Consider the following 12,036-nt stretch of genomic DNA (forward strand, 5'->3'; position numbering starts at 1 on the left):
GGTACCCATGCTGCTTGCCTGTCATCCTTTCAGCGTGTATGGCCTGAGGAGGAGGAAGAGGAGGAGGAGGAGGATCCTGAAAGTGATCTTCCTAGTGAAGACAGCCATGTGTTGCGTACAGGTACCCTGGCACACATGGCTGACTTCATGTTAGGATGCCTTTCTCGTGACCCTCGCGTTACACGCATTCTGGCCACTACGGATTACTGGGTGTACACACTGCTCGATCCACGGTATAAGGAGAGCCTTTGCACTCTCATTCCCGAAGAGGAAAGGGGTTCGAGAATGATGCTATACCACAGGGCGCTGGTGGACAAACTGTTGGTAAACTTCCCATCCGACAGCGCTAGTGACAGAAGGCGCAGTTCCGAGGGCCAGGTAGCAGGGGAGGCGCAGAGATCAGGCAGCATGTACAGCGCAGGCAGGGAGACATTCTCCAAGGCCTTTGCCAGCTTTATGGCTCCCCAGCAAGACTGTGTCACCGCTCCCCAGTCAAGGCTGAGTCGGCGGGAGCACTGTAAAAGGATGGTGAGGGAGTACGTAGCCGATCGCACGACCGTCCTCCGTGACGCCTCTGCCACCTACAACTACTGGGTGTCGAAGCTGGACACGTGGCCTGAACTCGCGCTGTATGCCCTGGAGGTGCTTGCTTGTCCTGCGGCTAGCGTCTTGTCAGAGAGTGTGTTTAGTGTGGCTGGGGGAATCATCACGGATAAGCGTACCCACCTGTCAACCGACAGTGCCGACAGGCTTACACTCATCAAGATGAACAAAGCCTGGATTTCCCCAGACTTCTCTTCTCCACCAGCGGACAGCAGCGATACCTAAGCAATACGTAGGCTGCACCCGCGGATGGAAGCATCGTTCTCTATCACCATCCAAAACGGGGACATTTCTGCTTCATCAATCTGTGTATAATATTTCTCCTCCTCCTCCTGCTCCTCCTCCTGAAACCTCACGTAATCACGCCGAACGGGCAATTTTTCTTAGGGCCACAAGGCTCACTCATATAATTTTTCTAAACAATTTTTATACGTTTCAATGCTCTTAAAAGCGTTGAAACTTTAACTTGAACCAATTTTTCGTTAAACTGGGCTGCCTCCAGGCCTAGTTACCACTTAAGCCACATTAACCAAAGCGATTAATGGGTTTCACCTGCCCTCTTGGTTGGCCATGGCCAATTTTTTGGATGTACATTAGTACTGTTGATACAGCAATTTTTGTGGGCCCTCGCCTACAGTGTAATCAAATGAATTTTTAGCTCACCTGCATTACAGCTGACGTTACATCCGCTGTGTTGGGCAATGCAATGAGATATATTTATGTACCGCCGGTGGCTTCCTGGCACCCACCCATGCTGTGGGTCCACAGAGAATTATAAATGCATTTGTTTTCACATCTAAAGAACCCCAGTCAGACTGGGGCATGCAGTGTGGGCCGAAGCCCACCTGCATTAAGCACGACATTACTACCTCAGCTGTGTTGGGCAATGCAATGGGATATTTTTATGTACCGCCGGTGGGTTCCAGGGAGCCACCCATGCTGTCGGTCCACAGGGACTTCACAATAGGGAGTTGTACCTGCCTGTGTCTATGAATTAAAAACCGCGGTCTGACTGGGGCATGCAGACACCTTGACAGAATGAATAGTGTGTGACACATAGGTTCCCCATTGCTATGCCCACGTGTGCAGCTCCTGATGGCGGTGGCACAGGATTATATTTCTCATTGCTTCTGTACAGCATTGTGGGCTATCGCCCCGCCCCTTTTAAAGAGGGTCGCTGCCTAGCCATGCCAACCCTCTGCAGTGTGTGCCTGCAGTTCCTCGTCATGGCAGACGCACTTATAAATAGACATGAGGGTGGCGTGGCATGAGGGCAGCTGAAGGCTGGGCAGGGACAGTTTGGTGTGCGCTGTGGACACTGGGTCGTGGGGGGGGTGGTTGGTCAGCATGTAACCCAGGAGAAGTGGCAGCGGAGTGTCATGCAGGCAGTGATTGTGCTTTGTTGGAGGTAGTGTGGTGCTTAGCTAAGGTATGCATTGCTAATGAGGGCTTTTCAGAAGTAAAAGTTGTTGGGGGGGGCCCACTCTTGCCGGTATTGTGGCTTAATAGTGGGACCTGTGAACTTGAGATGCAGCCCAACATGTAGCCCCTCGCCTGCCCTATCCGTTGCTGTGTCGTTCCCATCACTTTCTTGAATTGCCCAGATTTTCACACATGAAAACCTTAGCGAGTATCGGCGAAATACAAAAATGCTCGGGTCGCCCATTGACTTCAATGGGGTTCGTTACTCGAAACGAACCCTCGAGCATCGCGAAAATTTCGTCCCGAGTAACGAGCACCCGAGCATTTTGGTGCTCGCTCATCTCTAGTTATTATACAGCTTAGGATGGTGAGGCGGGTAATGATGGAAGTCTAGCAGGAAATTATTTTTACAACTTAATTTTATTTTAATAGGTCTAGAACTCTTTATATGCCTTGGAGCTTTGGCTCCAGTTCCATTGCTTCTCTTTGCACAACTATGAAAAATCCCCTATGCAGTGAGCTCTCTTTGACAGCTACTGCAGGCAGACAAAATGTTGTATTGTACATTTCCAAAAGTTCTCTGTGCCTGCGCCAATCTCTAGAGGGCACTCACTGTGTAGAGATTCATACAAAACTCAATGATAAATTTAGATGCACAGAGCTCCCTCTAGTGGGAGCATTCTTCTAGCAAAATAAAATTATCATTTAATTCATTTTCTGAAACCTCCATTAAGGTCCCAGTCCCATATATGAAAACATTTGATTTAGCTACAGTCACAACTGTTTCATCGTCTGCTCCTTGGTGAAGTTGAGTTCAAGGCCTAAGGGTCATATGGTAGCTGCGAATGACATAGGCCAATACTAAATGAGCTTCAGAATTTGGTGTTGCATAAGAATTAGCTTAGAAAATGGAAAATGTAGTTGTTAAATGCTAGACGTAAGATGAATGCCATTATAGCCTAATGCAAATCAAACCTACAGTTCTGTTGTAACTACAGTTAGTGCAAAATATACCACTCCACCCAGGCCACACACACAGAGGTCCGTGAGATGAGATAAAAGGAGATATTTAAAAAATTCCACCCACTGTTAGCATTGCCTCAAAGGACGTCTGTCAGGTCTTTATAGCACTATACACCCTACAAGACTGTAACATGTGGCACTGCATAACTAATACAATTATACCTTTATTTCCTCCACCAGAGGCTCCTATCTGGAGATATAATGTTGTATGCTAATTAATGGAGGACTGTCCGATGGTCCTGAATCTCTTCCTCTTCTTCTAAAAAAATGCCCCTTTCATTGCTGATTGACGTCTTCAACAATGGCCACTAGAGATGTCATGAGTTTCATCTATGTTGCTGTTGAGCTGCACTAAGGACAGCGCATGCGCGTGAAGTTGATAACTAGATAAGTGGAAGTCACAGCGCATGTACACAGAGCGACTCAGGTGCACCGTAGATGAAACACATGGCGTCTCTAGAGACGTCAATCAGCTATGAGGAGGGAATTTTTAGGAGAAACAGGGATAGAGTTCAGTGTGAATTGATCAGTCCACTAATTAGCATACATTGTGGGAAATGCTTAGAGAACTATATCTGCAGATGGGAGCCTCCGAGGGAGGAAATAAAGGTATTGCTTTACTCATTATGCAGTGCCATATATTACAGTCTATAGAGTTTATAGTGCTATAAAGAATGGACAGACTTCCTATAACAAATACACAAATATACTGTATGTATATATACTGTGTTACATCCATTCGGTGCACTAACGTGCCATGCTTAAGCACGGACGCAAGATGGTGTCCTAATAAAACTGAAACATTCTCACAGCAATTGCAAGGGCTAATAACACCTCTCCAGGTGAAGATAGAAGGACACATGTCCCTTACTAATCAGGGAAAGTGGGAAACCCTTGTCTAAAAGCAGGGTGATTGTCCCGATAAGGACAGCGCCATTGTCTTCATCTGGGATCTGGCTATCCCTGATTAGGAACCTAGAGGTATGTACAAAACACAGGACATGGCACTGTTCACACACACTGAACATAGAACTCGACTGTTCACACCTCATGTCTAACCACCTGCACAAACATACGGAACAAGACACTGTTCACACCAACACACAAGGTCATGCACACAACACAGAACAGGACTGCACATACACCACATGTCTGGCCACCTGCACAGACTTACAAGACAAGTCTCTGTTCACACCTACACACACCGTCATGCATACCACATAGAAAACAGAACTGCACATAGAGCACATATCTGGCCACCTGCACAGGGTCATGCATACCACATAGTAAAGGAACTCCATCCAGAGCTCACATGCAAACAGATAGTAAACCATATCCAGTCCAAGTGTCCTCATATGAAGAGGAAAGAGAGTCAGTCACCATGCTGGCATAAAGGGAACCGTGTCAGAAATCACCCATCTGACCATACATGACATCAGATGTCTGGAGGCCGCACCTGTCAAAGGGGAAGGGAGAAGGGGGTCTGCATAAGATGCAGATTTGGACTACAGGTGTCCAGAGAGGTGTCCTCAGGGAAGGTGAGTGAGACAATATAGACAAGCATGCATAACACCAGCTCTGAGTGAGTATAACACAGACTGAGTAAAACTGAATAAAATGACCAAGAGATGCTGGTATTTATGTGCAGCAGACCACAGGGGATTGGCTGCCTGGAGAATACCACAGCCAGCGAGCTCAATTAACCCTCACCTAAGATACTGGTTCTTATATATAAATATATTAGAACCACACTACTAATAGTGCTGAACGGTTGCATGACTCTCCAAACTTTTTACTAAAAAACCCCCAAAAAAGACAGCACTCCAAAATATCAATTACGCTATAGATCACATTATTCATTCATCTGACAAGATACTGTATGTTGGTCTGAGTATAGTGACCAGATCGTGAAATCTATGACAGCCATGAACTGGCCCAGATTTCAGCTATGATTTACACCAATTTCTGGCATAAATTATAGGAAATCTAATGCGCTATGGGTGGCCCCACCCCTACTATTAAGCCTTGCCCACCTTTAAAAAGTGGCAGAACCAATGTAAAAGTTAAAAAAACATCACAAATATTTGTGCAAAATAGACATGCACAAATTGCGCATCCTTTAAGTTACAGAAATCTGGAGTGAGTCAACATGTTGGATGGGTGAATAAAATGTTCAATGGCAAATTTGAAATTTAGGAGTGCTGTTTCTATCTGTTATATCTACACACACACACACATATATATATATATATATATATATATATATATATATATATATATATATATTGTGAGACGGTGACCGGCAAGGTGCTGGAGGGCAGGTATGTGTCACCGATGATGCTCTCCTATGCTGCCTTGGGGAGCGCTTGGTCAGATGCGTGCCACCGAGCAGCCTGGGCTCGGTGGAGGAAGCCGGCAGTTTAGTGTTAGTGGCATTAAGCCACTAACACGTTGTAGTGAGTAAGTGGCTCCAAGCCGCATAATCCGGGCCGGATTTTCCTGGAGTGACCAAAGTGAAGGGTGGGATGGTCACTCCCACGTACCAGGTGGGGCTGGTACCAGGCCATATAAAGCCTGGGCCTACAGGGCCAGCAGGAGAGCTGAGACCTTTGCAGGTCTGAGAGTCCTGGCTGGCTGTGTGCAGGAGCTATTTGTTACCAGTGTGTAGACAGGGACGCTACATGTATAGTAAGTGCTCAGACGAGCAGGATTTATGTTATGTTTGCCTGATGTTAAGGCTGTATTTTGCTTTTGTTTGCTTGGAAATAAACCCAGGCAAAGCCTGGACTAAAGACTTTATCCTATGTGTCACTGTCTCTGACTGCTTATGCCCAGGTTGCTACCGATCCTAAATGCTAATCCCTCACAATATATGTATATACTGTTTATGAGCCATATGAACATCTTACAGTTCTTGGAGAGTTTTTTTTACATTAGAGGTCAACCTGAGTAAGCACTCTGGTTGCAAACCTGAATTTTCCCTGCAAGCTTTGGTTAAAATCATTGTTACATTAAAGTTGCATGAGGTGAACATACCCGAAGTGTTCAGCTACTGGGTTCACTTTTTACAATGTTCATAGAATTTGTTTAAAAAATGTGGGCTAAGGTTGTAGCATAGCTTTGAGTTGTGTAGTTCATGTTTTCACCATATCTTTAAGAAAATTAAAACCCTAATTTTAGATTCCACGGATTTGTGGAGAAACACACATAGAAACACACATGTTTGATTCCTGAATATGCAAAAGTGCAAGACCTTGTCCTGGAACCACATCATGTACTCACATACTTGGAGAACATCACATTGTGTTCTTCTCTGTTGTAAGAGTAACCTGTTATAGTGTTTTACACATTATTTTATTTCAGGGTCATGACTGACTTGTAACACCAAAGAAAAAGCTAAAGTCATCAGTGGAAGAGGCGCAAGCCGAATATGTGCTCACTGTGCAAGCCTTAGATAAGATTTAAATAATTGCCAATTTCAGCAAATGTTAATTGTCAAGATAACATTTACTACTTCTGTATTTATGTCTTAAATTGTGAAAGAGATTATGTAACAGACACATTTTTTGTATCAGTTGTACAATCTTTTCTCTATTGCATATGCTTTTCCTGACATTTTTCTGCACATTGAGGTCAATGGAATATGAATTGGACAATTAATGTAAAAAATGCATCAGTTGTGTAACCTCTACAGCACATAAAGACCGAAAGACGCTATAGGATAGCTGTGTGCAAATAGAGTCAAGATCCACCTTCACAATGTACTCATTTAAAGACTTTCACTGGGCTACCTCTTGGTCTTGGGCTACAAGGTCTGAGAATGAGGAAGATTCATTATGTCTTCTTTAATGAGAGGTGCCTGAAGGAAACGGCATACAGAACTTGCAAGACTATAATAGACCCTTCACTTGTGCTGGATTATGATTAGCCTCTGCCATGTAAGTGATCCGGGAGCAGTTGGAGGGAGGGAAGATGACATAAAAATGGTTTGTACAGTGCTTGGGACACAAAGGGGGGAGAAGGGCCTGTATACCAGGAGAAGAGCTGGGGGAATAATCTAGTAATGGACAAATGGAGACACAGTATACAAGCCAATATTATTGGCATGGCTCTACAATGAAGAAGAAAGAATGATATACGACTTTCTACAAGTAGAACCAATGCCATCTTCCCTATTTTAGTTTTCGTAAGCCTGTACCAATGATTGAGTAAGCGTAGATGTTAGTTCATATATTAAACCAGGTTTACTCCATGTTTCCACTCTATATCTCTTCTACAACAAAAAGATGTGGACAAAAATTCATGGCAAAATGGGATGTAATTGTAGCCTTCTTTAGATGGATTGTTCATTACTTGACTTGAACAGTCATTGTCAGCGCTGAGCTATTTTGACTTTAACAAGTAAGGACAGGGCTATTAAGGATGAAAACAAGTCTTCTCTCATGTTTGATAGAAAACAGAAATCTTCAAACAATCTTCAGAAACATATGTATTTGCTGTCAGCACGGGTTTGAAAAACAGTTCAATCCTCATATTGGTTTTTTGTTAGTAGCCAGGGGTTATGTTCAGTGTGATAAGGGTAAATGGTTCATTGAAATCAGCAGCAGGGTTTCTCCATTAACTGCTACATGGTGCTGTGTAGAATACAAACGATTACCGCTGGTCTGCTCTGCTAAGAAATCCTATCATCAGTGCTGACTCCTATGTATCATAGAGCCCTATCATCTCTGCTGACTCCGGCGTACAATGAGACTATTTTAGTAAACTCCTAACTTGCCATATTGATTGTCCTACAGATATTCTGTGCAAGAAGAATACTTCACTTATACAATGCTTACAGGAATATTTCTCTTCTTGAAATAAAGACAGATTGAAGCAAGAAAGGATACAATGTCAAATATATTTAAGATAAGCACTATAGGCGGAGGCAGGAAAAATGAACTAAGTAGTGAATATGTGACGAGGTGGCGCACATCTGACCTCTACAGGTGGACTACATGTAACTGATGGTATGCTGCTGATGTTTAAAGCATACAGTACCTAACTTTTCAGAATTGGCTGCTGTATGTGTACATGAGGAATGACCTTGGCTATTATATGACTTGTATCCTGCATTTCCCCCATTTTACCCCTCCTTAGCGTGTACATCCCATTCTCACTTCTCCCAAAACTGGTATGAGGAGACAGTGTGCTGTGTTCTATAGACTGTACATAGAGAGCTACGAATTCTGCCCTCTAACGGCCTGTAAAACACAGAGATAGTAACATAATCATTTAGGTCAGTTTACAGTGGTACTGACCAGTGTAGATGTGAATAAATAGCAACAGATAACTCACCATTAGCTCCAGCAGGATTTATATGTGCCAATGTCTTTCCCTCCTCCTCCTTACTACTATCTGCTTTAGTGATTGGCAGGACTCATCGCTCTCCTCCACTTCCTGTTCTGCTCTGCTGCTGTCTTCAGTAACACACTTGACTTAGGAGGAAAGAAGACCCTAAGTGGCTAGCACCTTAAGCTGTATTTACACATACCAGTGTGATGTAGGTCAGGGAAAAATGACTGTTTCATCTGCAATTTTACTGCGATTTGCCTACATGTACATCGCTGGCAATCAGTCTGAGAGAAAGATCACTCATGTGTATTAACCCATTGGAAGTTCTGTCCATCTTGCAATCGGACAGAACTCGTATGAAAAAATTGCCTGTTTAAATACACCCTCAGGACAGACGAACATATGCGCAATCCCCTTGCCGCAACGGAGCGTAGCACATAGTAATGTAATTTTTGCGCTCAGAATTCCAGTTCACACACGCACGCATGATACTCCCCTTCCATGGACTTGAATGGCTATTTAAAGCCTAGTAAAGGCCATCTGTCTTCTTTTCCCTGTGTTGTCTGCAGTGTCACACCCCTGCCCTTACTTTTCTTAACCTACCATAGACGTCTATGCGATTCTCACGCGCAGGAATTGTTTGAGAGGAACACTCTCATGAGAACGAACCCATTGAGATCAATGGGGTCGATTCATCATGGTTTACGAGCATGAGCTTGGGCTCTTTAAACTCTGAGGCTACCAACAGACTTGCCACGTGTCCAAGTTGCGCCCGAGAGATTCAGGTGCAAATCAGCTTGGACCGAGCTGAGTTGCACCATTTGGTTTTTGACATACGGACAGTCAGCACATTGACAAGTATTTGCTTGCTCATTCTCATCCATGGTATGGACGAGCAATACGTGTTTTTTCGCATAGTTTATGTCTGCGTATAAAAACTCGGTAATGTGTGCTGCCTCATTGAATAATAAGGAGTCACATGCTTTCTGTGTCAGGCTTTTTTTCACGTTTGACACACGGATAAAAAAATTGTGTACTGGAGGCTTTAGAGGGATTTTGCAGTACAAAAACATAATCTTAAGTAAATAAAGTAAATTGCAATTTTGTTAGTGGTCACACTGACTATCATATAGGCAGGAGTTGTATGGAAAGTTAGGCCAACTTTAGACATATTTGTGCACATTTTTGTTGATAATGGGATCGTTCTAATTTCCCCATTTTGTGCGCACCTCTTGTTCGCCGTGCGCTAATGAACTTGTTGTGTGGATCAAAACAGCACATTGAAATACGCCGATACGCATGCAAACAAGGCGTGTGCCAATGTGCATACGCTTATTTAAAGAGCCCTTATGGTTGATGTTTTGTCTATCTTTGAGTAACCTGTCCAAATAACACTGGACAACCAAAATGCACTTTGAAATGTTTTCCTTTCTCAAAATAGGTAAACTACCCTAATTTAATTTTGGGTCGAGAAACACGAATATGACATACCGTATATACCGGCGTATAAGACGACTTTTGAGCCCCGAAAAATCTGCTCTGAAGTCGGGGGTCGTCTTATACGCCGGTAATAAAAAAAAAAAAGTGTAAAAAAAAAAAATCAGTACTCACCTCCCCCGGCGTTCTGTCGCGCTCCGGCAGGATGTCGCTCGCTCCTCGTCCCCGGCGCAGCATTGCTTTCTGAATGCGGGGCTTGAAATCCCCGCCTCCAGAAAGCTAATACACACGCCATCAGCCAGTTACAGCCATTCAATGACAGCATTGAATGGCTGTGATTGGCTGAAGGCGCACGTGTGTTAGCAATCACACCCTTTCAATGATGTAATTGAATAGTGTGATTGGCTGAAGCCACGTGTGTTTTAGCCAATCACAGCCATTCAATGATGTCATTGAATGGCTGTAACTGGCTGACGGCGTGTGTATTAGCTTTCTGGAGGCGGCGATTTCAAGCCCCGCATTCAGAAAGCAATGCTGCGCCGGGGACGAGGAGCGAGCGACATCCTGCCGGAGCGCGACAGAACGCCGGGGGAGGTGAGTACTGATTTTTTTTTTCTCCACTGTATTACCGGCGTATAAGGTGAAAGTTGGGGGGTCGTCTTATACGCCGGTATATACGGTAAAATTTTGTTTATTAGCTCTGGTTTTTAAGATATACTAATCTCAAATCAAAATACTAAAAATACGCTTTGAAGTTCTTTCTATAAAATTACTAAACTAGCCTAATTTTGAGTCGAGGAAAATGAATGTGACATTATATTTTGTTTAGTCGGCCCAACTTTCTGGGCAGAAATTGCCACCTCACCACATGTGAAAAAAAAATGTCAGAAGAGTTTTTACAATTACGTGGCCTCCTGGATTCTAACCTGAAATTAGGAAAAGAAACAAGTTGGAGAACACTTAATTGCATTTTTTAAACTGTAATACATATATATCAGTTCGAAGACTTAAGCGTTACGGTATCTGATTTACATTTTAGTTATTTAACGATTTTACTATATATACTTTAGTTTATGTAATGATTTCTCTTATCTAACCTTGTGGATCTGAATAAAGGGACATATATTTAAAGGGGTTCTGACATGAATAATGTTTTTATGCTTTAGCAGCCATTGTTCCCTGGTGTGCCTAATGGACCCAGGGAACCCATGGTTTAATGGCTGCTAAAGCATAAAAAGATAATACTTACCTTGTCTTCTGTTGTTGTTGACATCGGGGGGTCATCTCCCGGCAGGCGCTGCTCCTCCTCTTCTGTCTGCACGAGCCGCACCGCTCTGGGATCGCGCGCATGCGCAGTGGAGAGGTGCCCTCTGACAGGAGTCAGGACGGGCTGCGTCTCCACTGCGCATGCGCAGCACTCCGGAATTCAGCCGGACGGACGGGCCGCCCACAGCAAGCACTGCTTGTGACATGCTTGCTGTGGCGGTCCGTCCGTTGACCTCGGAAGTGCCTGACGGACGGCCCAGAGCAGGAAGCGGTCTTTTTGACCGCTCCTGCTCTGCTTTAAAGGCACAGAAGAAGATGCCGGCTGGAGGGGACATGCCTGGCGATCGGGCCAGGCCAGGCAAGGTGAGTACAATTTTTTTTTTTGATGTCAGAACCCCTTTAACTTAAATGGGCCACATCTCAGAGCCAAGAGCTAAGTTAAAGTTTCCAATGTCATTTTCATTTCTTCCATGATGAAATGATTAAGAAATACTTATTTTCAAGTTGGAAAAATGTTTAATCTTGACCAGTGTTATCAGCAAATAGAGACTTCCATTTGTAGTCCTTACTGCATTGTTCTGTATTCTCTCTTGCTGACCGTATTTGACATATACTATGTTGGTTTTTCTATTCTCATCCTTCGCTCTGCGTTGAGTGATTTTAATTTTGTTTGCAATACCTGTAGTATTAATAGAAATAGTCAGTTGAAAGCTATAAAGATCCCAACTACATGAAGAAAGAAATAAGATTCGAGAGGACATGAAGAAATGAAATTTTGGCTGAAGTCATTGTATTGAGGATATCAGCTACTTTCAGAAAGTGTAAAGCCGAGGACTCAAACCTGATTGCTGGATTGCAATGTTCTGGGATGAGGGAGGGAGGAGGCGTCGGAAGAGATTAGCTGTTCATAATGATTTGTTACTTGGAGATTTCCACTTCACTTTCTAAGAG

The 12,036-nt window shown here is 43.8% G+C and overlaps 1 protein-coding gene across 1 annotated transcript in view; it reads right to left on the minus strand.

Moving 5' to 3' along the window:
* Window positions 1–12,036, minus strand: part of KCNIP1 (potassium voltage-gated channel interacting protein 1) — a 342,826-nt gene that overhangs the window by 322,629 nt on the left and 8,161 nt on the right. The gene's annotated exons all lie outside the window — the stretch shown is intronic.

This window comes from Eleutherodactylus coqui, chromosome 2, assembly GCF_035609145.1.
Source record: "Eleutherodactylus coqui strain aEleCoq1 chromosome 2, aEleCoq1.hap1, whole genome shotgun sequence".
NCBI lineage: Eukaryota > Metazoa > Chordata > Amphibia > Anura > Eleutherodactylidae > Eleutherodactylus > Eleutherodactylus coqui.